This window comes from Trachypithecus francoisi, unplaced genomic scaffold (assembly GCF_009764315.1).
Source record: "Trachypithecus francoisi isolate TF-2019V2 unplaced genomic scaffold, Tfra_2.0 Lachesis_group0, whole genome shotgun sequence".
NCBI lineage: Eukaryota > Metazoa > Chordata > Mammalia > Primates > Cercopithecidae > Trachypithecus > Trachypithecus francoisi.
In genome coordinates, this window is record NW_022681453.1 from 2,061,458 (window position 1) to 2,088,324 (window position 26,867).

A 26,867-nucleotide genomic window follows, 5' to 3' on the forward strand; every position below is an offset into this window, starting at 1 on the left:
CATAAAGGTGTTCTTGTGTGTGGTTATAATACGTGCATGTTATTTAAGATTATTTTTAATGGTCTGAATACATCTGCCAGCTGTATCAGTTTCTCCCAATCTCCAGTTGGAGTAGTTGCAAGGTCTCACATCCGTTTCACAAACCTTTGCCAAGAAGGTCTATTTCTATATTTCCACAAATGTGCAATCACAGTGTGGAGGGTGGAGTGTCACAACCAAGGGAGGGAAAATAGATAATGAAAAATAAGATTTACCAGTGTAAATAGAATTGGCGTCACTACAGATGGACTTGGTAGCCCCGGCCAAGTCGTTTCTTAGGGTTTCTATTTCCTGATCTACATGCCCTGAGTGTCATATCTACCCTGCTAGCATTGCAAGGTGTGTCGCGAGAAGCCAAGAGATAAGGAATGTGACCAACATAAAGTGATAAAGAAATAAATAACACTAGCAGTGGTTGCTGCTATTTAGACACGGGAGCAGAAGGAAATGATAACTATGTAAAATGGCTAACAGGGACTTTAAGCAGGTGCTCTGTTTCTATTGGTTCCCTTCCCTGCCCCCATCTACCTTTAGCTTCCTCTGGGGACATCCTCCCTCCTGCATGGAGACACCACCGCCCAATAACGTTTGAGCCTCCCTCTTCGTAGCCCTGGCAGTGTGGAACCCGCTGAAAGCGCCTTAAGGATGAGCAGAGACCTGCCAGCAGCCAAAATTCGCGCTTTAGCACAATCAGCCCTGGCCGAGCATGTGCAGTGTCTCCTCCTTCGGCAGTGGGGGCTGATGGGCAGATACTGCCCAAATGCTCATTCATCAGAGGAGGCTTTCGCTCGCGGACTCCCCTGGGCCTCGAGCAGAAAGCGTCTCCGCCACGGAGATACAAAGCGGGGAGCCTTCAAGGTCCTCCATCACTCTCAGCAAGCCCTGCTCTCGATGGAGAGGGGATCGCTGGGTGATGGATGTGGGCTTCCAGGGAAGGTGCTCGCGCTGGTTCCGAGCCCTCCGGGGAAGATATTCGAGCGCAGAGCGTAAGCGCAGGGCACGCCAGCCCGGGGGCCGCGGAAGCAGGCGCCGCGAGTCTCTTCACCACCGGGCCGCCTCCCAGCCGTCTTTCCCCAGTTTGCCCTCCTGCCGCAGTCCCGGCCCAGATTAATTATCTGCACTTGTGAGTGGGCACACACACAAGTTCTCCGGACACGATCCTTTCATCTGTTTCCCCGGCGGAGTCCACCTTTTTAAAGATTAACCTCCCAGCTACCGCGGGCAAGGGGGCAGGATGCGAGTGGGGCGGGGAGGGGCGTTTCACATGTTCAGAGGCACCAAAATTAGCTGCCAGTGCTAAAAAGCTTTGTTTTCTTCGGTTTTTTGACAAACAAATGGGGTGGGATGCTTGCTTGGCCGCCCGCTGCCCCGGCCCGAGCCCTGGGCTCACTTAGCAGCCTGATGCCGACTTTCAGACGCAGTCCTGCTCTGCTTACACCCGGGCTTCTTCGCCCCCTTGCCGAAGTCTGCAGCCCGATGGATGCTGGGCGCGGGCTTTCCCTGGGCGCTTTAACGCGGCTTAGGCTAAAGCCCCAGGGCTCCCACCTTCTCACCTCCTGTTTATCGGCCCGCCCCTCTACCACAGCCAAAGGACGTGCCCCTTCAGTAGTGTCGGGGATCCCAGCCCCAGCGCGGGGGAGGGCGCCTCCCTATCCCCTCCTCCCCGTCGCCGCCTCGGCTCGGGGTTTTACTGCAGCAGCCGGAGGTGACAGCGACGCCTCAGCCGCCTCTGTTGCTCTCGGAGCCCCTGCTTCCCCTGCACTGGGAAAGCGCCCCCTCCCGAGAGGCTTGTCTCTGGAGAAGTGCGAACGAGCTGCAGAAAACCAAATTTTAAAATGTAGAAGTCGTTGAGCTGCATTCCTCCAAGGACCAGTCTGATCGCCCAGGACTGAGAGTGGCAGCGTTTGAGAAGTTGGGACCATAGAGCAAGGGGGGGAGGGGAGTGTTGCAGCAAGCATTCCCTTCTGGAAGGAGTCGCTGGGAGCAGTGCGGTTGGACACAAGTTTGCGTAGGAGTGTTTTCCTTCTGTCAATAATTAATCACCGGAATTAGCCGGGTAGAATTTGAGTTTTAGCAATAGTCCTGAGGGCGGGGCCGAACACCTAACTCCGGGAGGCTCCCAGGCGCCCGGCGCAGTGGGAAGCTCGCAGCAGCTGGGGAGGAGCCAAAGCCTCGGCGCTCACCTAAGCCGCAGGGAGATACACCCAACTGGGAGGTAAGCATCTTCCAAAATACCTACTTGAACTGTTAAGTAGCTTTAGTAGGACAGAATTCCTGTCTCTATAGGAGGAAAAAATTAATACTGAGCTTTAATGCAATTTATCAGTTTATTATTTAACTGCATTACAATTTTCAGAATTGATGGATTTTTCCATTTGCCTTTAACTATGTGGGAAACTAAGATGTTTCACTCAATAGAAGCCAAACTTTAACACTGAAACTTTCCAAACTAAAAGAAGAGAAAATTACTTTGCTATTTTCACTATTTACCTTTGTGTAGTCCATTAACTACTCAGGAAAATATCATTGGGATGTGCTTGGTTTCCTTCTTAAATATTCATCTTTACCTGGTTCCATGCTCTTATACAATCCCTCTCTGCCCATAAGCTACTTAAACTACTGTACTTTAGGCAATAGTACACACAAGTCACCTGCCAAAAAGTGAAGAATTTCCAACAAGAGATACATTTTAACATTCTCTTGTAAGTATTAAGCGGTGTGTATTTTCTCAAAGATACTTAAGTGATCCTTTATAAGTAACCAAACTTCTTCACCAAAAGACAGCCAGCTAGAGTTAGCTGAATAGTTACCTTTGCTGTGGGGATGGCGAAGGTGGGGAAATGTTTAGAGAAGCGTTTTAAATATGAGTTGGACTCCAGATTTGTTTCAACTAAAGTGACATTCAACTGGTTGGCAATTCACATATGAGCCCAGTGCATAATCAGATAAGGAGTTTGAAGAATTGTTAAATGTAAGACTTAGCCCCCAAAGTCCAAATAACTGCATCAGGGGAGTTGGGAAAGTTGGTTTTCAAAAATACTTTGTGGTGCAGTACTTATTTTGAATTAGACAAAAATTAGAAAATACGTGGTCATTTTTGCTAGTGAAATTTTAAAATGGATACACAAAAGTGTTGAATTTTTAATAACTTGATTTCCACATCTGAATTATTCCTATGCTGTTTAAAACAGGTCATTTTGGTGACTTTTTCAATGACTGTGATGGCTTTATCCACAGATAACTAGACCAAAACCAACAAGCTGTAGTATGAAATGCACTGTCACTCTCATTATTCAGATATTTCTTTACAACTGTTTAATGACAATAAGTTAAAAATTATTTGTCAAAACATGGTCATTCTAGAATTTGACTAGATTTGAAGTTGAAAGTCAACCAGTCCTCAACTCTCATTGGTTTTCTTAATTCACTGTAAATTTGCAAATACTTTTATAAAAACCACCCTTTGTAATTATACAGCAATTCTATCTCTACTATGCTAATTATAAAGAGAGTTTTACCACTACTTTACCACCAAGTATAAAAGAAACAAAATATTCATAAAAAATGATCCAAACGGGGCTCATTTCCAGAATGGTGATGTGAAGAGCTTTTCAAATCCACTCCCTAAAAACAACAATAACTGGTGAAAATTATAGATAAGTAACCATTTAAAGTTCCTGGAAATTGTCCTGAGAACATACAGCATGCAGAAAATATATATTCAAGACAATCTCTTATATTTCAGTAAGAACTGCAAACAATTGTGAGGCTTGAACCACAATATATTTCCCTGCCCTCTCCCGTTGAGTGTGATGATGTTCCACTATGGATGGGTGCAGCCAATAACACAGGGCCCCCTCTCAACCTAGATCCTCATCTACAGTATACCCTGAGAGAAGGAGGCTACCAGCATTACTCATCATCCCCAGCTTTGTGTTTCCGAGCTCTATTCTAGATGAGAGCAACTGAGAGATCTGAGACTCTCTTCCTCCAACTATCCTCCACTCTTAAGGCAGAAAATGAAGAACTCAACAACAAAAACACAAATAACCCATTTTAAAATGGACAAAAAATTTGAATAGACATTTCTCCAAAGAGCAGGTAAAACAGCCAATTTACACATGAGCAGGTGTTTACTAGCCATTAGTGGTTAGGGAAATGAAAATCAAATCAAAACCACAATACAATCCCACTTCACACCAACCGGAATGGCTATCCGTAAAAAACAAACAAACAAACAAACAAAAACAGATAATAGCAAGTGTTAGTAAGATGTAGGGAAAATTGAACTGTCACATATTGCTAGTATTGCTGGTGGGGATGTAAAATGGTGCAATTGCTATGGAAGAGAGTTTGATTGTTCCTCAAAAAGTTGAAAATAGAGTTACCACATAATCAAACAATTCCACTCCTAGGCATATATTCAAGAGAATTGAAAACTTATGTCCATTCAAGAACTGTACACAAATGTTCATAGCAGCATTACTCATAACACCCAAAGAAGTTGATTGAAACAACCCAAGTTGTCTACTGAATGATGAATGGATAAATAAAATGTAGTATGGAATGAAATGATAAAATATTATGCAGCAACGAAAATCATGTGGCTGATACACACTACAACATGGGTGAACATTGAAGAGATTATGTTAAGTGAAAGAAGATGACGTATTATATGATTTATTTACATAACATATCCACAACAGGCAAATCTACAGAGAAAGTAGATTAGTTGTCTCCTGAGACTGGAGTAGAAGGTAAGATTAGGGAGAAAAGGGGAGTGACTAAAGGGTACAGGGTGTCTTCTTAGAGTGATGCAAATGGCCTAAAATTGACTGTCATGATGGTTGCAATACTGTAAATATACTAAAAACTGTTGAATTGTGTACTTTAAGTAGGTAAATTGTATGGTGAGTTTTATCTCAATAAAGCTGGTTTTAAAAAATTTTCCAGAGTATTAAAAGAACAAATGGGTTTAAACCTTAGAGTTGATGAATTCCCATGAACCATTTGACCAATAGTTTATGTGAGGCTTTTCCCCCAATGACCACATTAAAATATATGAAATATTTAAGAATTTCACAGGTGTCACACAACTATGTGATTCACATATGTTTACCTGCCTGCCCAAACTTTTCTCCATTTAGAATTAAGTCAGATGTCATTAGTACAGTCCTACAAAGAACTCACTTGCAATGCTCTATCTTTTTGAACTCATCCGCTCGTTGTATTAATCCAGGACCTGTGAGGCCGTTTGTTCCTCCTACTTCTAGATATGTCTAGTCCTTTATCAGTGATTCAGGCCAGCAGTTGAGTTTGTTCAGGCCCACACTGGGTGACAGAGGAAGGTACCTGGATCTCAGCTAAAAGTGTACTTGCCTTCTACTCAGATTAGCCCAGTTTTGCCTACACTAGATTGGCCAGAGAGTCTTGGGAAGAGGAAAAACTGGAGCAGCCACTGAAGTCTTCACAGCATACTAACATGTCATTGTCAGAAAGCATCTGCTGTGATTATGACAACCTCAAATGCAGGAGACACTCCCAAATAATTAATATGTTCCTCTATTCATCTTTTATGTTTTGAGTTCCCACAAGCTGCCTGATCCTGTACTAAGAACCACGAAATCAAATGATAACGTTTTGTCCAGAAATAGAAATATAAAACTAGTGAGCCTCAGAGTGTCATGGGGGTGGCAAGCAGCCTCAGCCTTGCTGCCAGACAGTTATGAGTTCATTGAAACAAACCATACCCTTAGCTTTAGGTATTCAAGTCTACTGGCTTCAGGAAACCTCAGGATTTTCCATTCTCACCAGCACAGGCTTATTCTTCCATATGAATGTTTTTGAGGAGCATATCATAATGATTCATGTGGGTTTTGACTATCAAAGCTTTTGTAGAAGTCTACTGTAATATTTTGTCTAATTACAAGATTTATATAAAATAATTTTTAATGTTCAGCAATTTATTTTATTTTTATTTATTTATTTATTTTGAGACAGAGTTTCACTCTTTTTGCCCAGGCTGGAGTGCAATGGTGTGATCTCAGCTCACTGTAACCTCCGCCTCCCAGGTTCAAGCGATTGTCCTGCCTCAGCCTCCCCAGTACCTGGGATTGCAGGCATCTGCCACCACGCCTGGCTAAATTTTTTTTGTATTTTAGTGGAGATGGGGTTTCACTATGTTGGCCAGGCTGGTCTTGAACTCCTGACATCAGGTGATCCACGCACCTTGGCCTCCTAAAGTGCTAGGATACAGGCATGAGCCACTGTGCCCAGCCCAGCCATTTGTTTATAAAATCAATACATGCATGAAAAAACTTGATTATAGTTACTTTTAAATATCGCTTTCATCAGGCACACCTACCCTGTACCAGGTCACTTCTAGGCCCTGGATAAGTAATAAACAAAACAGACAAAAATTCCCAAGATGTCAGACATTAATAGTAAGTAAATTACGTAATGAAGATAAGGGCTCTGAAGAAACATAAAATGGAGAAAATAACGTGGTACAATATCAGGCTAGGAATTAAGATGATGCAATTAGAAAAATGTAAAATCACATACAAACCTGGCCACTGTAACTCGCCAAAAAGATTACTAGCTCCCAGTTAACTTCTGTCTTCCCCTGGGAAGCTTTGGTTTCCCGTTGCCATTAGCTTCAACCACCAACATTATTTTGCTGCCTATATTTGCTGTTGTTCATCAGAAAAAATAGCACATTAGCACAAAGGCATTCCAAGCAGGCATAAGGAAGACATAACCCAACACCTGCTCTCGAGAATTACAACCTATGTAAATCACTGCATTATAATAACAAAAATTCTTGCTCAGAGAAATCATTAGCCTGTTCTTTCAGTTTACTTTTGGCCTCTTCCTCTAGTTTTGTCCTGGATTCTTATAGTCTTCCAGAGAAGTGTATGGTAAATAATTAAGAACTAGTTCCCCAAAGTTAATACCGTTTGAAGAGTGAAAGAGTTGGGGAGAAGTGAGGTAAGAGAAATTTCCAGGCCATCATGCCCAGGTAAATGGAGAACAAGTCTTTCAGAACTATGGAAAGTAAGCAGAGCATCAAATCCCACAGACCAACTGAAAAAAAAGAGGGAAAAAGCAACCAGTCTCTACTTTACCAGATTGTCCCAGAATTCCTACTTCAGGGCACTTGGTTTAAAAGAGACCTGGGGAGGTCTCTTTCTAGTGAAATATTATGGGTGCAGCAGCTTTCTTGTACTAGAGCTTTTAGTAATGGCTTAAAAGGGAGCAGAGACTTGAATTCGCAAGTCAAAAGGCTACATTTATTTCACACTTAGAGGAAAAGTGTTTAAGAATATTCAGAATAAAGATAAAGTTAGAAATAAGTCAAAGACCTCCTGTCACAATGGAGTTATTATGGAGCATATGAATTCTCATTCATTCATTCAACAAATTTTCATTGAGCAGCTACTATGCGGCAGGCCCTCAGGTAACAAGACAGAAGAGGACCTTATTTCAAAGACCTTTCCTTCTGAGGATATGTTATATGCCTTTTGCGACAAAATGTCTGAGAACACAGGAATAAGAACAACAACTTTCTGATCTGCCGACCTGACACCTCCTCCAGACTAGCTTAGAGTCTTCTTCTATGCCCCTGAGTACCTTATACTTCCCTATCATAGCATAAACCACACTGTGTGTGGATGCTTGCTTAATTGTTCCTCCTCTTCTCTAGAAAGCAGCCCAAGGACAGTGACCATGTCTATCTTACTGACAGTTTATATCCCTCCTACATCCTTGCTAAATACTTGACTCAATGGCTAGCTGGCTGGAAGGATGGATAAATGATTTGCCAGGTTATGATCAGAACTCCTTATATAGAGAGGCAGCCTGAGAGAGTGGTTAAGAGTGTGTGCTCTGCATTCACCATGAGACTTTGGGCCAGTTTTTAAATTTCCCAGTGCCCCAATTTCCTCATTGGTAAAACAGGTATAGAAGTAGTGCATCTGTTATATTGTTGTTAAGTGAATTGCGTAAAGTAATTCATATAAAGTGCTTACCAAACTTCTGAAACATAAGTTGCTCAATAAATATCTACTACTATTACCAGTATAAAATGGCAGTTTCCAGGTGGCACTTTGCTATTTAAGTATTGCATCCCTACTCTTTCAGCTCCATTATAAGATCAAAGGATGTCAATTAGTAATTCCAAGCTAAAGTTATCACTTTGAGTTCAATATCTATAAAAATATTAAAAAGATAATTTGGAAATAAATGTAAGTACCCTATTAAAAAGAAAGTTAAAATGATTCAAAAAAGAAAGAGGGAAAAAAAGCTCAAGATGTCACGTCCAGAGCAACTTTTCTAGGGTAATAATACCACACTTACATTCCCCATAGATAACCAAAATATCAGTTTATGTTTATGTTCTGGAACATTCTAATTGTGCCTCATAGAAATAAGCATCAATGAATGTTCACTGATGAAGAAGTAGAAAACAAAGCAAAAAAAAAAAAAATATATATATATATATATATATATATATGGATGTATCTTATTTGACGTTTAGTCTTATCTAAACCTAAGGGTGTTGTATTATCTTTTTGTTTCTTTTGAAAATCTAATGCTTTTTTCTATGCGTGATCTTTAATCAAAATTAGCATAGTGCCTCCTCATATGGAGTTATCTATTACCATCTAAATGAGATGAAAAGCTAACCTGTGACAAACATATGGAAACCCAGTAACTTTCCTGCTTTCTTCTACTTCTATCTGAGAGAATATGCTTGGGCTCTTCCCCTACCAAAGGGATCCTCATAGGAAATTTCAAATCTCACTCAAAAATAGTTTTGTTTTAATTACTCAGATAGGGACCTTTGATGAGTGTGGGATCTCTGAATTGGGAGCCCATCACACATGAAGGAAAGCATGTCAATATCCAGGTGATGCCTGGCACACATGCCCAGGCCCACTGAAAATAGAAACTGTCCTGATCAACCATCCAGGCAGAACTTTCTTTTAGTCTCAAAATATTTCTGGCATTATTACTAGGCTATGACTGCTGTATATCTGTTTAGATAAAGAAATTTTTTTAAAAAGTAGTTTAAGTTTAACAGATTTAAACCTGCCACAGGATCTACACAAACATATACACATATTTTTTACTGCCTTGGCTGATAATCAGCAACTTAATGAAAAACTGAAGTATTTAACACTAGGATAGTAATAGCACTGAATTAGAGATTTTATGGATTTTATTTTTCATGTACTATCTATACATCCTGTGTCATTTTCCCATAGAATGCACAGGGGTAGAAGTCTTTGTAAAGTACCTAAAACAATGCTAAGCTTATAGTAGTGACCAATAAATGTTTGTGGTACGAATGGAATAAATCTTGAGGTACCTTGAAATTTAGCCTAATGCAATCATTAGAAAGATGATTAGAAAACCGTGTGAAGATATTTGAAAATCCCTTTGAGCAAAATTAAATGAAAAAAATCAGAATACATAATTAAATACATACTTTGATTACAACCAAGTGTGAAAGAAAAACACGCATAGAAAAAAAATCCAAAGTCTTAACAATAGACAAAGTTTTTTTTTAAATGGTAAAATTATGGGTGTCTCTATTTTTCATAATATTTTGTAATTTTTATTGTGATATTTCAGAGGATATTTTATGTCTATAAGAGCAGGTATGGTTTTAACAGTGGTTAAAACTATAAATAAACAAAGAGATTATTCTTTGTGATTAAAAACCAAAATCTATTAGCATAGCAACAATATTTCTCTTAAAGTTGTCAACAAAGTCTTCTGACTTAGCTACTCTCTTTATCTGATCTACCTTCACTAACATTGAATTTAATGTACAAAAGTCAGTATTTGTCACTCAACTAGTCAAGAAAATCTGATTAACTGTACTATTTCTAGAGACAGTTTTAAAATGTATTATACTATTGATGGAGAAGCATTATTTGTCACATAACATAGAACCTTATCTCTCTAGTGAGGTTAAGAGTTAAAATAAAGAAATGTTTTCCTAAAAAGTTTACATTTGGTCTTCTCTAAAATCTTTTAAGTCTAAACATAATGGAACCAACATAATGGAAATGAAATTTAGAAATAAATAACCTTCTGATCTAGTATTTAGCAGTTGTAAACTCTTAAGAACATAATTGACACCTTATTTTAAAATGATAAAATAAATTAATTTGGTTATTTTTAAATTTAAAAATGATATACAAACATATTAGTTGATATAAATATATATATTTGAAAATAATACAAAGAAATACATAATACAAAAATATATTTGTAAATATACATTTGTACATATTATTATTGCTATCATATTGTATAAAGCTGCAACAGAAAAATTCAACAACTTCTTATAAATGTTGTCTAGTTGTCTCTACCTTTGTAATCAAACATAATATCACTACTACTCACTAACTTAGATACTGTAGAAAGTGCTTACTCAATTTTCATGGGCTTTATGAATAATATATGTTAAATAGGCCCAGTTCCTCTAACAATCCTTTAAATAAGTTATTTCACAGTCTGGTCATGCAGCTTTTTAATCTAACTATTTGTCATCATACACAAGGCAACTGTTTAAGCAATAATAAGCTGTACCTTGATCATTCCCACTCTCACAGTTATCAATTTTGATTAGCTATAGATTCTAATTTGTTTCTTGTTTATAGAATCAAAAAAATCAATTCTCATATTTGGCAGGGAAAAAGTCTAGAATAGTTAATGCTGTGGAGTACAAATTTGATTTTTGGAAGGAAAAGCAAAAAGTAGTTAAGAAACAAAGTGAACAACTTAAAAAATTTGATGTGAACTCTTTACCAAAGGACTGTCATGGGGAGGTGGAGTCGCAGCACATTTGTCTCTTAGTTCAATGCATTTGAAGTGGAAGATTCTTACTTAATATTTGGCAGTATGCTTGAGAGAACAGGATCTCATGTGTTTGATCTTTTTCTAAGAATAGTAAACTGCTTCTCCTTTATTAACTCACCCATTGAAGAGTAATTTTAAGTAAAATTGATTTAGGCTCACTTTATTGATAGAAAAATTAGGCATAGAAACATACACAACTGAGCCCAATAGTTCAGTTACTAACCCTTCTTACTCCTGGAGGCTACAGATATCATGTCCACTCTGCGATGGAGAGCTTGGGCCTTTAAAATTTTAATAGGTTGTTTTATTGCCTAAAACTTTGAGCAAAGAAAAAATAAATCAATCAGATTGGCCTAGTTCTGGCTTAGATGGGCAGGAAAATCGGGTTATAATTTAGAACAACAGCAAAGAAAAGCTGTTCTGCAAGTTACCTCTGTTTAGTAGGAAACAAGCATCAATGCAAACACAAAACAGATGACTCCGTACATCTGTGATCTGCCAACTTCCTTCAGGGTGAATTCTTTCTACCAGACTCATGGGAATTATCATTTCACCCACTTATATCATATGTCCCTGAAGGATTCAGTAGAATCACCTAAAAGGAATCTGTTAGATAAGAGGAAATAAAATGCATGTAGAAAATAGAAGGAACAAACAATAATTGTGACAAAAGTTACTATCTTTGAGCCCTTGCTAAGACCAGTCATTACTTCCATCCTTCCTGGTGAAAGGATCTTTCACCAATGTTGTGTTGTTTAATCTCCACAATAATGCAGAAATAATTGATAATCTCCATGTTACTGATGACATAACTAATGTTCAAAGAGGTTAAACAATATCCAAATAACATTCGATAGCAAACTCCAGTTTGCCAATTTCAAACTCCACACTTTTTTTTTTAATATGACAAAAACATTTTTAAAAAGGTAAATAATTCTCTAGTGGAGTATTTAATTCTACTATAGAAATACTATCCTAGAATCAGTGACATTTTAGTAATATCTTCTTAAAACCTGCCTCCTGACTCATAGCAACCCTTAGAAGGTGTTGTCTAGCCTCTGCTTGAACAATTTTCCTAATGGAGCTCTCACTGCCTCACTACATAACCCATTCCTCTTTGGACAGCTCTTATTGTTTAAAGTTATTCCTAAGATTCACCCCTGAAAACAATACAATAGTTCCAAATCTTCTCCACAACAGCCTATAACACCTTTTAATCCCTTTTAGATCTCTTAAGACCTCCATGACACATTCCTCCCGCAAAATCTTCTCTCAGCGTTTCCCAGAGGAAACTTTCCAGGACTTCTCCATCTAGCTTTGTATGGATATGCTTAGCTTGCTGGAGTGACCATTTTAACAGCTAGAGGAAGAGTGCTAATCAAGTCCAGAAGCCATATCCCCTTTTTCTCATCTGTGACACCATATTTCTATAGATATGAAAGAATATTGGACCGCTGATTTATTTATTTGGCAGTCATGTCACAATACTATTGGTTTAAAATGAACTTGAAGCCAGTAAAAAATACTTAGTATTTTTACCTGAGGTCCTTATAAGCAAAATTTTCTCCAATCTTATCCTTACCAATTGTCTTTTTGTATGGAATAACAGAACCTTTTTATTTCCCCATTTTACCCTCAGAATCTGCAATCTGCTAAGTCTGTTATCCACCACCCCATAACATGGGAACATCTGGAAATTTGATCATATGTACATTCTATAACTTAATTCATATGGACAAAAAAGCTACAAATGGTCAGGGCAAAGTGCCAAAACCTGGGGCTAACTAGTGAAGACACACTAACCATCTTTATGATGCTTCACAAATTACAAGGCATTTTCACAGATATTTTCTCATTTAATTCTCACAACTAATCTATGCATAAGACAATATCATTGTTCTATATGTGAGGAAAAACACTGAGAAAGACTGTATGACATGCCTGATGTGACACATCAAATAAATGATAAAATAAGATATAAGCCTTAGTGCTTCTGACTATATTTAATGTGATTTTAAAGACAGATTTTTTATAGATAGTGATTAATCTAATCTCTTCCCCGTGCCCCTCATGGATATTAAGATAGACTAATAAAGTCAAGAAATATTTTCTACAAACAAAATCTCACCCAGAAACTGAATTAGAGAGCAGATCAAACGCAGTCTGCTCCAACAGAAGTGAGGTGGGGTGTTCTTGGCCCCACCCTTTGCCCCTCCTTAGGCCTCCCCTCAACCCTGGTACCTGTGGCACTTTATAATCCTCAGAGTACAATTGGGGAATCACTAGTCAATGGCATGTCTTCAAACTGTGACCTTTTCTAAAAATAATTTTTCAAACAAGGATGACTTGTTGGGCCTTGTTTTTTATTTTATTTTATTTTTACTATACTTTAAGTTCTGGGATACATGTGCACAACGTGCAGATTTGTTACATATGTATACTTGTGCCATGTTGGGGTGTGGCACCCATTAACTCGTCATTTACATTAGGTATATCTCCTAATACTATCCCTCCCCCCGCCTCCTCCCCACAACAGGCCCAGGTGTGTGATGTTCCCCTTCCTGTGTCCAAGTGATCTCACTGTTCAGTTCCCACCTATGAGTGAGAACACGCGGTGTTTGGTTTTCTGTCCTTGCCACAGTTTGCTGAGAATGATGGTTTCCAGCTTCATCCATGCCCCTACAAAGGGCATGAACTCATCCTTTTTTATGGCTGCATAGTATTCCATGATGTATATGTGCCACATTTTCTTAATCCAGTCTATCATTGAGGGACATTTGGGTTGGTTCCAAGTCTTTGCTATTGTGAATAGTGCCACAATAAACATACATGTGCATGTGTCTTTATAGCAGCATGATTTATAATCCTTTGGGTATATACCCAGTAATGGGATGGCTGGGTCAAATAGTATTTCTAGTTCTAGATCCTTGAGGAATCGTCACACTGTCTTCCACAATGGTTGAACTAGTTTACAGTCCCATCAACAGTGTAAAAGTGTTCCTATTTCTCCACATCCTCTCCAGCACCTGTTGTTTCCTGACTTTTTAATGATCGCCATTCTAACTGGTGTGAGATATCTCATTTTGGTTTTGATTTGCATTTCTCTGATGGCAAGTGATGATGAGTATTTTTTTCATGTGTCTGTTGGCTGCATAAATGTTGTCTTTTAAGAAGTGTCTGTTCATATCCTTTGCCCACTTTTTGATGGGGTTGTTTGTTCTTTTCTTGTAAATTTGTTTGAGTTCTTTGTAGATTCTGGATATTAGCCCTTTGTCAGATGAGTAGATTGCAAAATTTTTCTCCCATTCTGTAGGTTGCCTGTTCACTCTGATGGTAGTTTCTTTTGCTGTGCAGAAGCTCTTTAGTTTAATTAGATCCCATTTGTCAAATTTGGCTTTTGTTGCCATTGCTTTTGGTGTTTTAGACATGAAGTCCTTGCCCATGCCTATGTCCTGAATGGTATTGCCTAGGTTTTCTTCCAGGGTTTTTGTGGTTTTAGGTCTAACATTTAAGTCTTTAATCCGTCTTGAATTAATTTTAGTATAAGGTGTAAGGAAGGGACCCAGTTTCAACTTTTTACCTATGGCTAGTCAGTTTTCCCAGCACCTTTTATTAAATAGGGAATCCTTTCCCCATTTCCTGTTTTTGTCAGATTTGTCAAAGATCAGATGGTTGTAGATGTGTTGTATTATTTCTGAGGGCTCTGTTCTCTTCCACTGGTGTATATCTCTGTTTTGGTACCAGTACCATGCTGTTTTGGTTACTGTAGCCTTGTAGTATAGTTTGAAGTCAGGTAGCATGATGCCTCCAGCTTTGTTCTTTTGGCTTAGGATTGTCTTGGCAATGCAGGCTCTTTTTTGGTTCCATATGAACTTTAAAGTTGTTTTTCCTCAATTCTGTGAAGAAGGTCATTGGTAGCTTGATGGGGATGGCATTGAATCTATAGATTACCTTGGGCAGTATGGCCATTTTTTCATGATATTTATTCTTCCTATCCATAAGCATGGAATGTTCTTCCATTTGTTTGTGTCCTCTTTTATTTTGTTGAGCAGTGGTTTGTAGTTCTCCTTGAAGAGGTACTTCCCATCCCTTGTAAGTTGGATTCCTAGGTATTTTATTCTCTTTGAAGCAATTGTGAGTGGGAATTCACTCATGATTTGGCTCTCTTTTTGTCTGTTATTGGTGTATAAGAGTGCTTGTGGTTTTTGCACATTGATTTTGTATCCTGAGACTTTGCTGAAGTTGCTTATCAGCTTAAGGAGATTTTGGACTGAGACGATGGGGTTTTCTAAATATACAATCATGTCATCTGCAAGCAGGGAAAATTTGACTTCCTCTTTTCCTAACTGAATATCCTTTATTTCTTTCTCCTGCCTGATTGCCCTGACCAGAACTTCCAGCACTATCTTGAATGGGAGTGGTGAGAGAGGGCATCCCTGTCTTATGCCAGTTTTCAAAGGGAATGCTTCCAGTTTTTGCCCATTCAGTATGATGTTGGCTGTGGGTTTGTCATAAATAGCTCTTATTATTTTGAGATACGTCCCATCAATACCTAGTTTATTGGGAGTTTTTAGCATGAAGGGCTGTTGAATTTTGTCAAAGGCCTTTTCTGCATCTATTGAGATAATCATGTGGTTTTTGTCTTTGGCTCTGTTTATATGCTGGATTACCTTTATTGATTTGCATATGTTGAACCAGTCTTGTATCCCAGGGATGAAGCCCACTTGATCACAGTGGATAAGCTTTTTGATGTGCTGCTGAATTCAGTTTGCCAGTATTTTATTGAGGATTTTTGCATCAATGTTCATCAGGGATATTGGTCTAAAATTCTCTTTTTTGTTGTTGTATCTCTGTCAGGCTTTGGTATCAGGATGATGTTGGCCTCATAAAATGAGTTAGGGAGGGTTCCCTCTTTTTCTATTGATTGGAATAGTTTCAGAAGGAATGGTACCAGCTCCTCCTTGTACCTCTGGTAGAATTTGGCTATGAATCCGTCTGGTTCTGTACTTTTCTTGGTTGATAGGCTATTAATTATTGCCTCAATCTGAGAGCCTGTTATTGGTCTATTCAGGGATTCAACTTCTTCCAGGTTTAGTCTTGGGAGTGTGTATGTGTCCAGGAATTTATCAATTTCTTCCAGATTTTCTAGTTTATTTGCATACAGGTGTTTATAGTATTCTCTGATGGTAGTTTGTATTTCTGTGAGATTGGTGGTGATATCCCCTTTATCATTTTTTATTGTGTCTATTCGATTTTCTCTCTTTTCTTCTTTATTAGTCTTGCTAGCAGTCTGTCAATTTTGTTGATCTTTTCAAAAACCCAGCTCCTGGCTTCATTGACTTTTTGAAGGGTTTTTCGTGTCTCTACCTCCTTCAGTTCTGCTCTGATCTTAGTTATTTCTTGCCTTCTGCTAGCTTTTGAATTTGTTTACTCTTGCTTCTCTAGTTCTTTCAATTGTGATGTTAGGGTGTCAATTTTAGATCTTTCCTGCTTCTCTTATGGGCATTTAGTGTTACAAATTTTCCTAGACACACTGCCTTAAATATGTCCCAGAGATTCAGGTATGTTGTGTCTTTGTTCTCATTGGTTTCAAAGAGCATCTTTGTTTGTGCCTTCATTTTGTTACGTACCCAGTAGTCATTCAGGAGCAGGTTGTTCAGTTTCCATGTAGTTGAGCGGTTTTGATTGAGTTTCTTAGTCCTGAGTTCTAGTTTGATTGCACCGTGATCTGAGAGACAGTTTGTCATAATTTCTGTTCTTTTACATTTGCTGAGGAGTGCTTTACTTCCAACTATGTGGTCAATTTTGGAATAAGTGCGATGTGGTGCTGAGAAGAATATATTCTGTTGATTTGGGGTGGAGAGTTCTGTAGATGTCTATTAGGTCTGCTTGCTGCAGAGCTGAGTTCAATTCCTGGATATCTTTTTTAACTTTCTGTCTCATTGATCTGTGTAATGTCGACAGTGGGGTGTGAAACTCTCCCATTATTTTTGTGTGGGAGTCTAAGTTTCTTTGTAGGTCTCTAAGGACTTGCTTTATGAATCTGGGTGCTCCTGTATTGGGTGCATATATATTTAGGATAGTTAGCTCTTCTTGTTGAATTAATCCTTTACTATTATGCCTTCTTTGTCTTTTTTGATCTTTGTTGGTTTAAAGTTTCTTTTATCCGAGACTAGAATGGCAACCCCTGCCCTTTTTTGTTTTCCATTTGCTTGGTAGATCTTCCTCCATCCTTTTATTTGAAGCCTGTGTTTGTCTCTGCACATGAGATGAGTCTCCTGAATACAGCACACTGATGGGTCTTGACTCTTTATCCAGTTTGCCAGTCTGTGTCATTTAATTGGAGCATTTAGCCCATTTACATTTAAGGTTAATATTGTTACGTGTGAATTTGATCCTGTTATTTTACTCGTTAGTTGATGCCATTTCTTCCTATCATCAGTGGTCTTTACAATTTGGCATGTTTTTGAGTGGCTGGTGCTGGTTGTTCCTTTCCATGTTTAGGGCTTCCTTTAGGAGCTCTTGTAGGGCAGGCCTGGTGGTGATAAAATCTCTCAGCATTTGTTTGTCTGTAAAGGATTTCATTTCTCCTTCACTTATGAAGCTTAGTTTGGCTGGATATGAAATTCTGGGTTGAAAATTCTTTGCTTTAAGAATGTTGAATATTGACTCCCACTCAATTCTGGCTTGTAGAGTTTCTGCTGAGAGATCTACTGTTACTCTGATGGGCTTCCCTTTGTGTGTAACCCAACCTTTCTCTCTGGCTGCCCTTAACATTTTTTCCTTCATTTCAACTTTGGTGAATCTGACAATTATGTGTCTTGGAGTTGCTCTTCTCGAGGAGTATCTTTGTGACATTCTCTGTATTTCCTAAATTTGAATGTTGGCCTACCTTGCTAGGTTGGGGAAGTTTGTTTTTATAACACATTCTAGACTTGTGAGAGATTATCCATCTAGGTGGTTTAATGACCTTTTACATGGGACAAATGGTTTTAAAATTTGAAGACATCTTTTGGTTTATTTAATTCAAATCTTTATTTTGCAGATGAGGAAACCTCTACCCAGAGAGGAGAAGTAAACCACACCGGATCTTTTCGTGAAGGAGCAAGGCTGAAGACCCAGACCTGGACTTTTTTAGGCAAGTAAATTCTGATTATATCATGGAGGCTTTGAGAAGTCTGCCCCTTCTCACTGTGAGATGGTGTCATTAACACAATGAAGCTTCCAGTTCTCTCCTAAGCAGCCAGCAATCATTTATTATGCACTAGATACTATATTGCCATTTGAGATGATATAAAGGAATAAAATGGGGCAATTAGCTTTAGTGATTTGGTGGTCTCAGCTTACGGATATTCCAAGCTCCTTTGAAACATGTGCAGAAAAATGTTTATACAAAATTTGCATACATTGCAAGGGGTCCATAGGACCCTCCCTGCAAGTCCTTGACCTCCAGGTTAAGAACTCCTGCCTAGAAAAGGCCAATCCCAGCGCCAGTGCCAGTGTTAGAATTGCATAGCACCAGTTACTGTCTTATTTATGGGTCTAGTGGTTAAAGGCTGCTTGTGTTTCGATGAAGGGGCTGCTTGTGTTTCGACATCCTTCATCTTTTATTTAAATGGAGCAGCATCTTATTCTTGAAGACCTTTGGTACAAGAGAGGAATATATGTTCTAATAAGCATTTAATTAACCAGATCAGACAAATTCAGAGAAAAATATGGTAAAATGAAAACATTATTTTCAAAAAATATTAACAATTAAAATGAAGATACCAATGTTTATAATAGAACATTAATTTTCTTTCTGATTCCTTTATTTTTAATAAAGAAAGAAAAGGAAGTAGAATTACAAAAAAAACCTAGATACTACTAGCTGCCTGTCCACTTTTATTCAATCTATAGTGAGTGACCTATAGTAAAAGTGACCTATCAGCCAATGGTAGGGGACATGGACAAAAAGAAATAGATTTATCTTATGAATGATTGTTTCCTAATCCTTCCTCTTTTGCTACAGTGTTTCAGGAGATTTGTAACTCTGAAATGGTTGGCAATAGTTTCTTCATTTAAAAATATTTTTGAAAGCTCAATATTACCTTAACATTATTGATAACAAGCCTTGATTTTACTAATTCAAAAATACTTGTAGGATGCCTGGCATTTGTAAAACACTGTAAGGTATTCAGCAAAGAACAGGTGCCATTGAGGTTGCTGAAGCCTGTTTGTCTACTTTATGACAGCCACACCAAAATTGAATAAACATTCTGAAGAATAACCTCTCTAAAACTGGCTTTGAATTTAGTAACCAATATAAGTCACATGCCCTGCCTTAAAAATGATCCCGTTCTCTTTCATTCTTTGCCTGGTAGTCATAATCTAGCAACAGCATATTAGCATAGTGTGGTAGTAATCATAATAGCTAACATTCACTTAGCTCTTCCTATGTGTTATTCTAAATATTTTATACTTTTTAATCATCCCAGCATTTGCCTGAATGAAGTTATCTTATTCCTATTCTCCAGTTAGAGAAACTGAGGGTCAGAGTGATTGAGTAACTTGGCCAGGGTCACAAAATTAGAAAGAACAGAGTTGGGATTCAAACCTAGACCGGACCAGAGCCCAAGCTTGTAACCACTTCACTATACCACCTATCAGCAGGATTCCCAGCCAGCTCTCCACATGGCCTCATGAGACATCGAGCCTGAGTTTCTTCATCTTCAAAACAGGGATAATTTAAGTTAGGCATCTAGCCATTGCCTACCACACTGGTACTGAAAACTGCTGTTTCTGCCAGGGGTCAGGGGGCAGTGGTGCAAGCCTATATTCCCACCTATTTGGGAAGTTGAAGTCAGGAGGATCACTTGACTCCAGGAGTTTCAGACCAGCCTGGACAACATAGGAAAACTCAATCTCCAAAAAAAAGAAGTTTCTGTTCCCTGCAAACAGTTCACATTATAAGATTCTACCATTTCTAAGGAAGATATCTGTATTTGCTTCCTAGGGCTCTTGTAACAAATCACCACAGATTTAGCAGCTTAAAACAGCAGAAGTTTGCTCTCTGATTGTCCCAAAGGATAGAAGTCTGCAATCAAAGTGCTGGCAGGGCTGTGCTCCCTCCAAGGGCTCTAGGGAGAATTCTTCCTCACCTCTTCCAGCTCTGGTGGCTTTGGGCATATTTTTTTTGGCTTGTGGCTACATAACTCTGATCTAGCCTCTGTCTTCTCAGGGCCTTCTCTGTGTCTCTCTTTTAAAAACACTTGTCCTTAGATTTAAGGCTCATCTGGGTAATACAGGATGCTCTTTTTTCAAGATCCTTAACTTTATTGAGCTACAAAGACTTCTTCCAAAAAGGTCATATTCACTGCTTCCAAGACATGGACATAGCTTTTGGGCAGCTAACATCCGACTTACTACAATATCCCAATATAAGTATTTTTATGTTTTAGAAGATTCCCTCTGGCATTCGTCCTGACAACAAGCCAGCTTTATTCAGAGGGAGTAAATCATTTTATCTCACCACTCCTCTGCTTTGCACTGGAAGCATGTGGGTAGCCATATGGCTGGGAGCAGGTGAAGGAGGATGAAGCCAACAGTAATATCTCCACACTGTTCTCAGGAGAATCAGAAATCCACTTGGCTAAATTATCAGTGAGAGTTTTTTCTTTTAGTATATCATTGCAGTAACTCACTTCTAAGTATAAGATTATAAAATCTAAGTAATTTAGGTGCCTAAAGCAACATGTTTTGACTGAATACTCATGAATTTGACTATAAACTCCTACTTTCCCTTCTACCTCCCCTATCTCTGTCTCTGAAACTATCTGACCTGGAATACATCAGTATAACTAACCAAGCAGGGAAATGTCCCTTGATTCAGGGATTGGCAGAGAGAGCACCGTATCAAGCTATGCCTGTCTCTATAGACTGATCCGCCTAGTTCTCCACTCTTTTCTTTTCCTTTTTTTTTCTTTTCTTTTTGAGACAGCCTGTTGTCCAGGCTGAAGTGCAGTGGCATGACAACAGCTCACTGCAGCCTCAACATCCTTGGCTCAAGCGATCCTCCCACCTCAGCCCCTCAAAGTGTGGGGATTACCATGCCCAGCATCCACTCTTTTCTGTAAAAGCACTAATAACTGAGATACAGAAGCAGATCAACTGAGGACAACGAAAGGGCAACAAGCTAGATTACTACTGTCACAAAATCACATCTATGAAAGTTCAATGTTGTCATTCACCAAAATAAGAAAAACACTGACCTCATTGCCACAGCTTTCCAGACAATGTAATAAGAAATAAAGAATAAGCAGAAGTAGGAGAGACAAATAAATACATTTTATAAAAAGTTGTATAAACATGTCTATTCAATGTTACCCAAAACAGTGCAAAGGAAACGGACAATTAGTACTAGAAAACACTATTGGAAAGGTCTTGGCTGACCAGCTCCTTATACAACCAGATTTGCTTCAGCAGAACTCTGAGAACAACGTGCTCCTGACAGATCAATATTGTAGTAACTCACCTTTTTCACCCTCAAATTATTCACTGGATAAAGGTCTTCAGTTGCTGAAGATTCATAAAATGTAATAACAGTAGGTAGGGAAGAGAAAAAAGCTTAATTGTTCATGGTCAGGCTTCTAGCTCTTAAGAGAAACAAAGGCCTTAGAAAAAAAAATCAAGCCTTTCCTAAGGCAGTTAAGCATATCATAGAATTCACAATTCCCACAAGTACTGTAGAAGATTAAGCTTTTAGAATTTCACCGATGCCAAGAGTATACCTAAATATGTCAGCTCTCTTCTCAAGAAGGTTCTTGGGGGTTTGGCTCTTCCGAGTTTTCCCCTTCTATTTTGACAACCAAGAAGGGAACCCCAATTGGGACCTCACAATTATTATTTGACTATTGTGAATAATGCTTCTATGAATGTGGATACACCTTTAATGACTTAGAAACAACTTTTAGTGGCTTTAATGCCATTGTTAATGTTGCAGTTTGTTCACTTTTTGCTTCTAAAAACAAGCTGGCAGCCCTTGACAAAAGGCAAAAGCCATTCAGAAGCTATATATTTTCCCTTTTCCTTCTTTAGATAACAACAAAGTTTCTTTTCTTCTTGAATAACATAGTTATAAAGAAGCTCATCCTAAGAAATGACATTGTAGCTAAACCTTGACCTAGAAGCCATACTCTCCCTTCCAGTATTGCCAGAAATAAACAGGGATCCTTGTCCTGTTTCTATGTTAGGAAGTGAAAGGACATCAGGAGCAAGACAAGATAGACCATTCCCTTGTTACAAATTTCTCTTCCTACTCCTAATATCCACTCAGCATCAATGTATGTGGCACTCTTTTTATTTTCTAAATATGTATCTTCTTTTTCATAGCCACACAATATTGAGATTAATCTAATCCGAATTTAGTATTTTCTATATTATCATGAGAATTTTTGTTACAGTCAAATTCCAAATTTTCTTTCCCAGCCAGAAGTTTTTCATTCGTAAATTCCTCTGTAATCTATTAGAAGATGACCAAAAAAAAGGACTGCCTTGAAATTGCAGTTACTCAACACATGCCATGTTGCACAATGACTTCAATTGATAGTTGGACTAGAAATACATGTTTTTGTTGTTGTTGTTTTGCTTTTGTTAGTGTTAACACAAATGGAAGGCAATAAAATTGGTTCAGGCCAGGCCTGGTGGCTCACACCTGTAATCTCATCACTATGGGAAGTCAAGGTGGAAGGATTGCTTGAAGCCAGGAGTCCGAGACCAGCTTGGGCAACAAAGTACAAACTGGCCTCTACAAAACTGTTTTTTAAGGATTAGCCAGGCGTGATGGCATGCGCCGATAGTCCCAGCTACTTGGGAGGCTGAGGTAGGAGGATATCTTGAGTCCCAGAGCTCAAGGTTGCGATGGCTGTGATCATGCCACTGCACTCCAGCCTAAGTGACAGAGCGAGACATTGTCTCAATAAATACATAAATAAAATAAGGTGAGTTCAGGTAGCCACAAAACACTCTGTTCTTGTATATAACACAAAACACTGTATCAACCACAGCTTGACTAAACTGTTAGTGAGACTTTTTCCTTCTAGTATATGATTTCAGTAAACTTCCAAGTATAAGATTATAAAATTTAATTAGAGTAACTTTGCTGCCTAAACCAATAATGTGCATTGACTTACAATTGTTTGTTTCTTACTCTCTAAAGGGTCTATAAAATTATCCAACTAATGAATGTGTAGAGAAAGTTCCTTAATTGCCTTATAGTTGTTCAGTTTTCTTCCCTAGCTCTGATTCGTCATAAACTTTTTTTTTTCAGCTTTCTCTAAAAACTTGGACTCCAAATCCTCACCTCTAGTCTGACTTCTGGTATACACTCTACTGTCAACATAAGGAATTGGTTGCCAAAGGAAGGCTGGGGAGTATTCTAAGATGAAAAGGAAATTCTCCCCTAAAAGTTTAAACAAGGATCGAATTTACAGTGGGGCACAGAAAACATTGGGGTCACCCACAGAGAATGTAGAGCAAGATATCTGGAAACTGAGCAGCCAATAAACTGTGGTTATGTCTAATTCTTACACAGAAGCAATATGGGGTTTTGGCATTAATCAGATGAACTTAAACCACATTCATGTCTCTGATACAAGAAGAAATTGCATGTCTTTGTATCTCTGTGAATCTAATTGTGCTCACATGAAGATGCAGCTTGTGATTAGGCCCCTGAGACAACAACCATCACATTGGTTGTGCAGTGCACAGCCCACACAATAGTATGAGGTGGCCCTGCCCAAAAAAAACTGGACCATTTGTTTAGAGGTTCCAATACCTTTCAAGTAGTGGCTTGCAATCATGGCTACATACACGTGTGTATTTATTTATTTATTTTAAGGTACTAGACAATTCAATTAGCGAACATAAATAAGGGGTAGTTTTTTCCCCATCAAATATACAAATCACTCCATTGCTGAAGTAAGTGTTATATTCCACAAAGACTCTTTGAGTCTATAATTTCCTGAAAACTTGCAGGTGGTTTAAAGTTTTACCAATCCACAAGTAATGACAAGACACTGCAGTTGCTGTGAGTATTACTATTACATCTAAAGAGCTAAAACCCATTCCAACTCTCCTTACTACATCAAACAGGCTTAGAGACAATGATCAATTATCCCAGTTTTACCCATGGAGAAACAGTGACACAAGAAGATTTTGGAATTTACCCAAAGACACAAATAAAATAAATAAATAGAAAGAGAGGAAAAGAACTGCAATAGAATTCAAGTCTTCAAGTGTCCAGGTGTTCCCATCCTGGAATTTGTCCCATTAGAACCACTTTTCTACCTACCAATCTTAAATTATTACTCACCTAGAGTAAGCACTTCTAAGAGCTATTTTAATAAGATTTAAAACTAATTCATAAGTCTTTCTTATTCCCCTGCAAAGTCCATTAACTTTTAGCATTATGAGAAAGTTAAAAAGCATTTGTTATACATTTTTTAAAAATTTAGCACCAGAACCCTTCCATGCTTCAAAAAATAAAAAAATAAAAACAGATTGTAGTGAATTATCACAAAACAATCTGTCTAAAACTCACTGCCTGAAAGCAGACAATGAGAATTCAGAAGCACCTTTTATGATCCCCACATTGTGCTGTGGAAATATTAAGTAAGTTTGAGTGGGCTTCCTGCCCTCAACCAACTTACAACTGAATCCCTCAGTCAGCCAACAGGCCAGCTCACCAACCAGGCACTGGGGATAAAAAGATGAATGCTGTACATTCCCAGTACCCAAAGCCCTCATAGTCTTGTGGGGAAACAGACTGTGCATAACTAAAAATGTTGCTATAATGGTAACACATAAAAGAGAGTAATAATATTTTCCTTTGCAAGAGAGGGGTCTTCTGAGAATGTTTCAAAGAAGAAAGGACATAGAAGATATGCCTTAAAATAGCTTCTTTAAGTAATAGCTTAAAATAGGAGTTTATCTAGCAGAGAAGGGGCACAAGAAAACTTCAAGAAAAGAAAAGAGCATGAATGAAAACATAGAAGCTTTAGAATGAATGGCATTTAGCAGGAGAGTTGAGAGACTTAACTGGAGAGGTGAAGAAATGAAACTGTGAAAGGCCTTAAACGAAGGTTTTATTTCATAGGAAATGGAGAGCCATTGAGGGCTTTCAAGAAGAGAAATGAATCTGTTAAGTTTGGACAGTTAATTCTAGCAGTAGTTTAGAAGATTGTAAGGTAAAAAAGAGACAAGTAGTTAGGCTATTTCATTAGTGCAAGCAACAGATGGAGTGAGTCCACAGCACTATCCAACAAAATATTCTGCAATGTTGAAAATATTCTATATCTCTGCTCTCCAATATGCTAGTCACTAGCCACATGTGGCTATTAAACACTAGACATTTAAATTGTCATGTGTGACTAGTGGCTGCCATATTGGACAGTATAGAGACATCTTAGAGAAGCCAACACTTAAGCCTTAAGTAGAATTTTTCCAACTGCAGGTTGCAATTAGTAGGTTAAGAAATTATGTAGTAAATCACAATCAGGATGTTTTTAATGAAAGAAGAGAATAACAAAATAAGGTAGAATTAACTAGAATAGATAAGAATAAATATAATGGAACAGAATAGAATAAAAAATATCAGCATGCCCTGCAAAGTATTGAGAGATGTTCATTTCAGTTATATGACTCTCTCTCTCTCTCTCTCTCTCTCTCTCTCTCTCTCTCTCTCTCTTTCTCTGTGTGTGTGTGTGTATACACCATGGATCACAATGTAAGATGTATTTTTCCTCTCTATTGTGTTTAACAAATTTTAAAAGCCAGTCTCTTATATAAGGATATTACTCATCTATGTACATAGTGGGAAAAGTTTTCCAGATAGGAAATAAAGCATCAGCAAAGTTCACTGGAGTTTAGAATAGGGATAAATCTGAATCTTTGAAGGTTTTCCTAATTAATATTTTCTCTTTTGGATAGACTTCATTGTTTAGGACAGTTGTAGATTTACAGCAAAATCAATAAGACAATACAGGGAGTTCCCATATACCCCGCATCCAGTGTCCCCTTTAAAATCTTACATTAGTATAACATATTCATTATAATTAATGAACCAATATTGATACATTACTATTAACTAAAGTTCTTACTTTACTCATATGTCCTTAATTATTACTTAATGCCCCTTTTCTGTTTCAGGATTCTATCTGGGATATCACATTACCATTAGTCATAATGCCTCCTTTAGCCTCCTTCAGCTATAACAATTTTTCACATTTTGCTTGTTTTTGATGACCTTGGGGGTTTTGGGGAGTACTGGTCGGGTATCTTGTAGAATGCCCCTCTACTGGAATTTGTCTGATACCTTTCTTTAGGTATCAGACATTAGGCTTTAGGCATTAGATTAGGCTGGAGCTATGGGTTACTACGAAGAAGACTACAGAGGTAAAGTGTCTTTTTTGACTTCATATCATGAAGACCTATTATCAACATGATTAATAATGATCAATGTTGGCCTTGATCATCTGGCTGAAGCAGGGCTTATCAGTTTTCTCTACTGTAAAGCTACTCATTTTTATCCCCATTTCCATACTGTGTTCTTTGGAAGGAAATCGCTGTATTCCTAATTTTTTAAATAAATGAATTACTTAAAGGAGGGTTTGTGCTTGAGTAAGTCATATTAAGCTGTTTCCAAAGAAAGCTACGTGAGTACAGAAAGAGTCTCTTTTTAGATACAGCATCTCTCTCTCTGCAACTGGCAGGACACTTTTATCACTTCTCAGATTTTCAGGTTCCAAATATGAAGCACAAAAAAAAAAAAAAAAAAAAATGAAGCTGAGTGATTGATGTAGAGTTCCAAAGTGAGTTGAGAAGGAGTTAACCCAAAAATCAACTTTAGGCCCTTCTGACTATTTAGTCCCTTATTCTGATATTCTAGAAGTAAATTTAAACCAAAATGTACAAAG

General features: G+C 38.2%; 1 protein-coding gene across 3 annotated transcripts in view; it reads left to right on the forward strand.

The window, feature by feature from the left end:
* The first annotated feature begins 735 nt into the window (after positions 1-735).
* The window catches only part of SPTSSB (serine palmitoyltransferase small subunit B), a 33,788-nt gene continuing 7,656 nt past the window's right edge, over positions 736-26,867 (forward strand). For 2 of the 3 annotated variants that reach the window (XM_033202549.1, XM_033202556.1), the window contains exons 1-2: positions 736-2,254; positions 17,960-18,052. The gene's annotated coding sequence lies outside the window, so the exon portion shown is untranslated. Of the gene's footprint in view, positions 2,255-17,959; positions 18,053-23,211; positions 23,272-26,867 lie in introns of those variants that run through there. The other variant, XM_033202566.1, reaches the window with a different exon arrangement.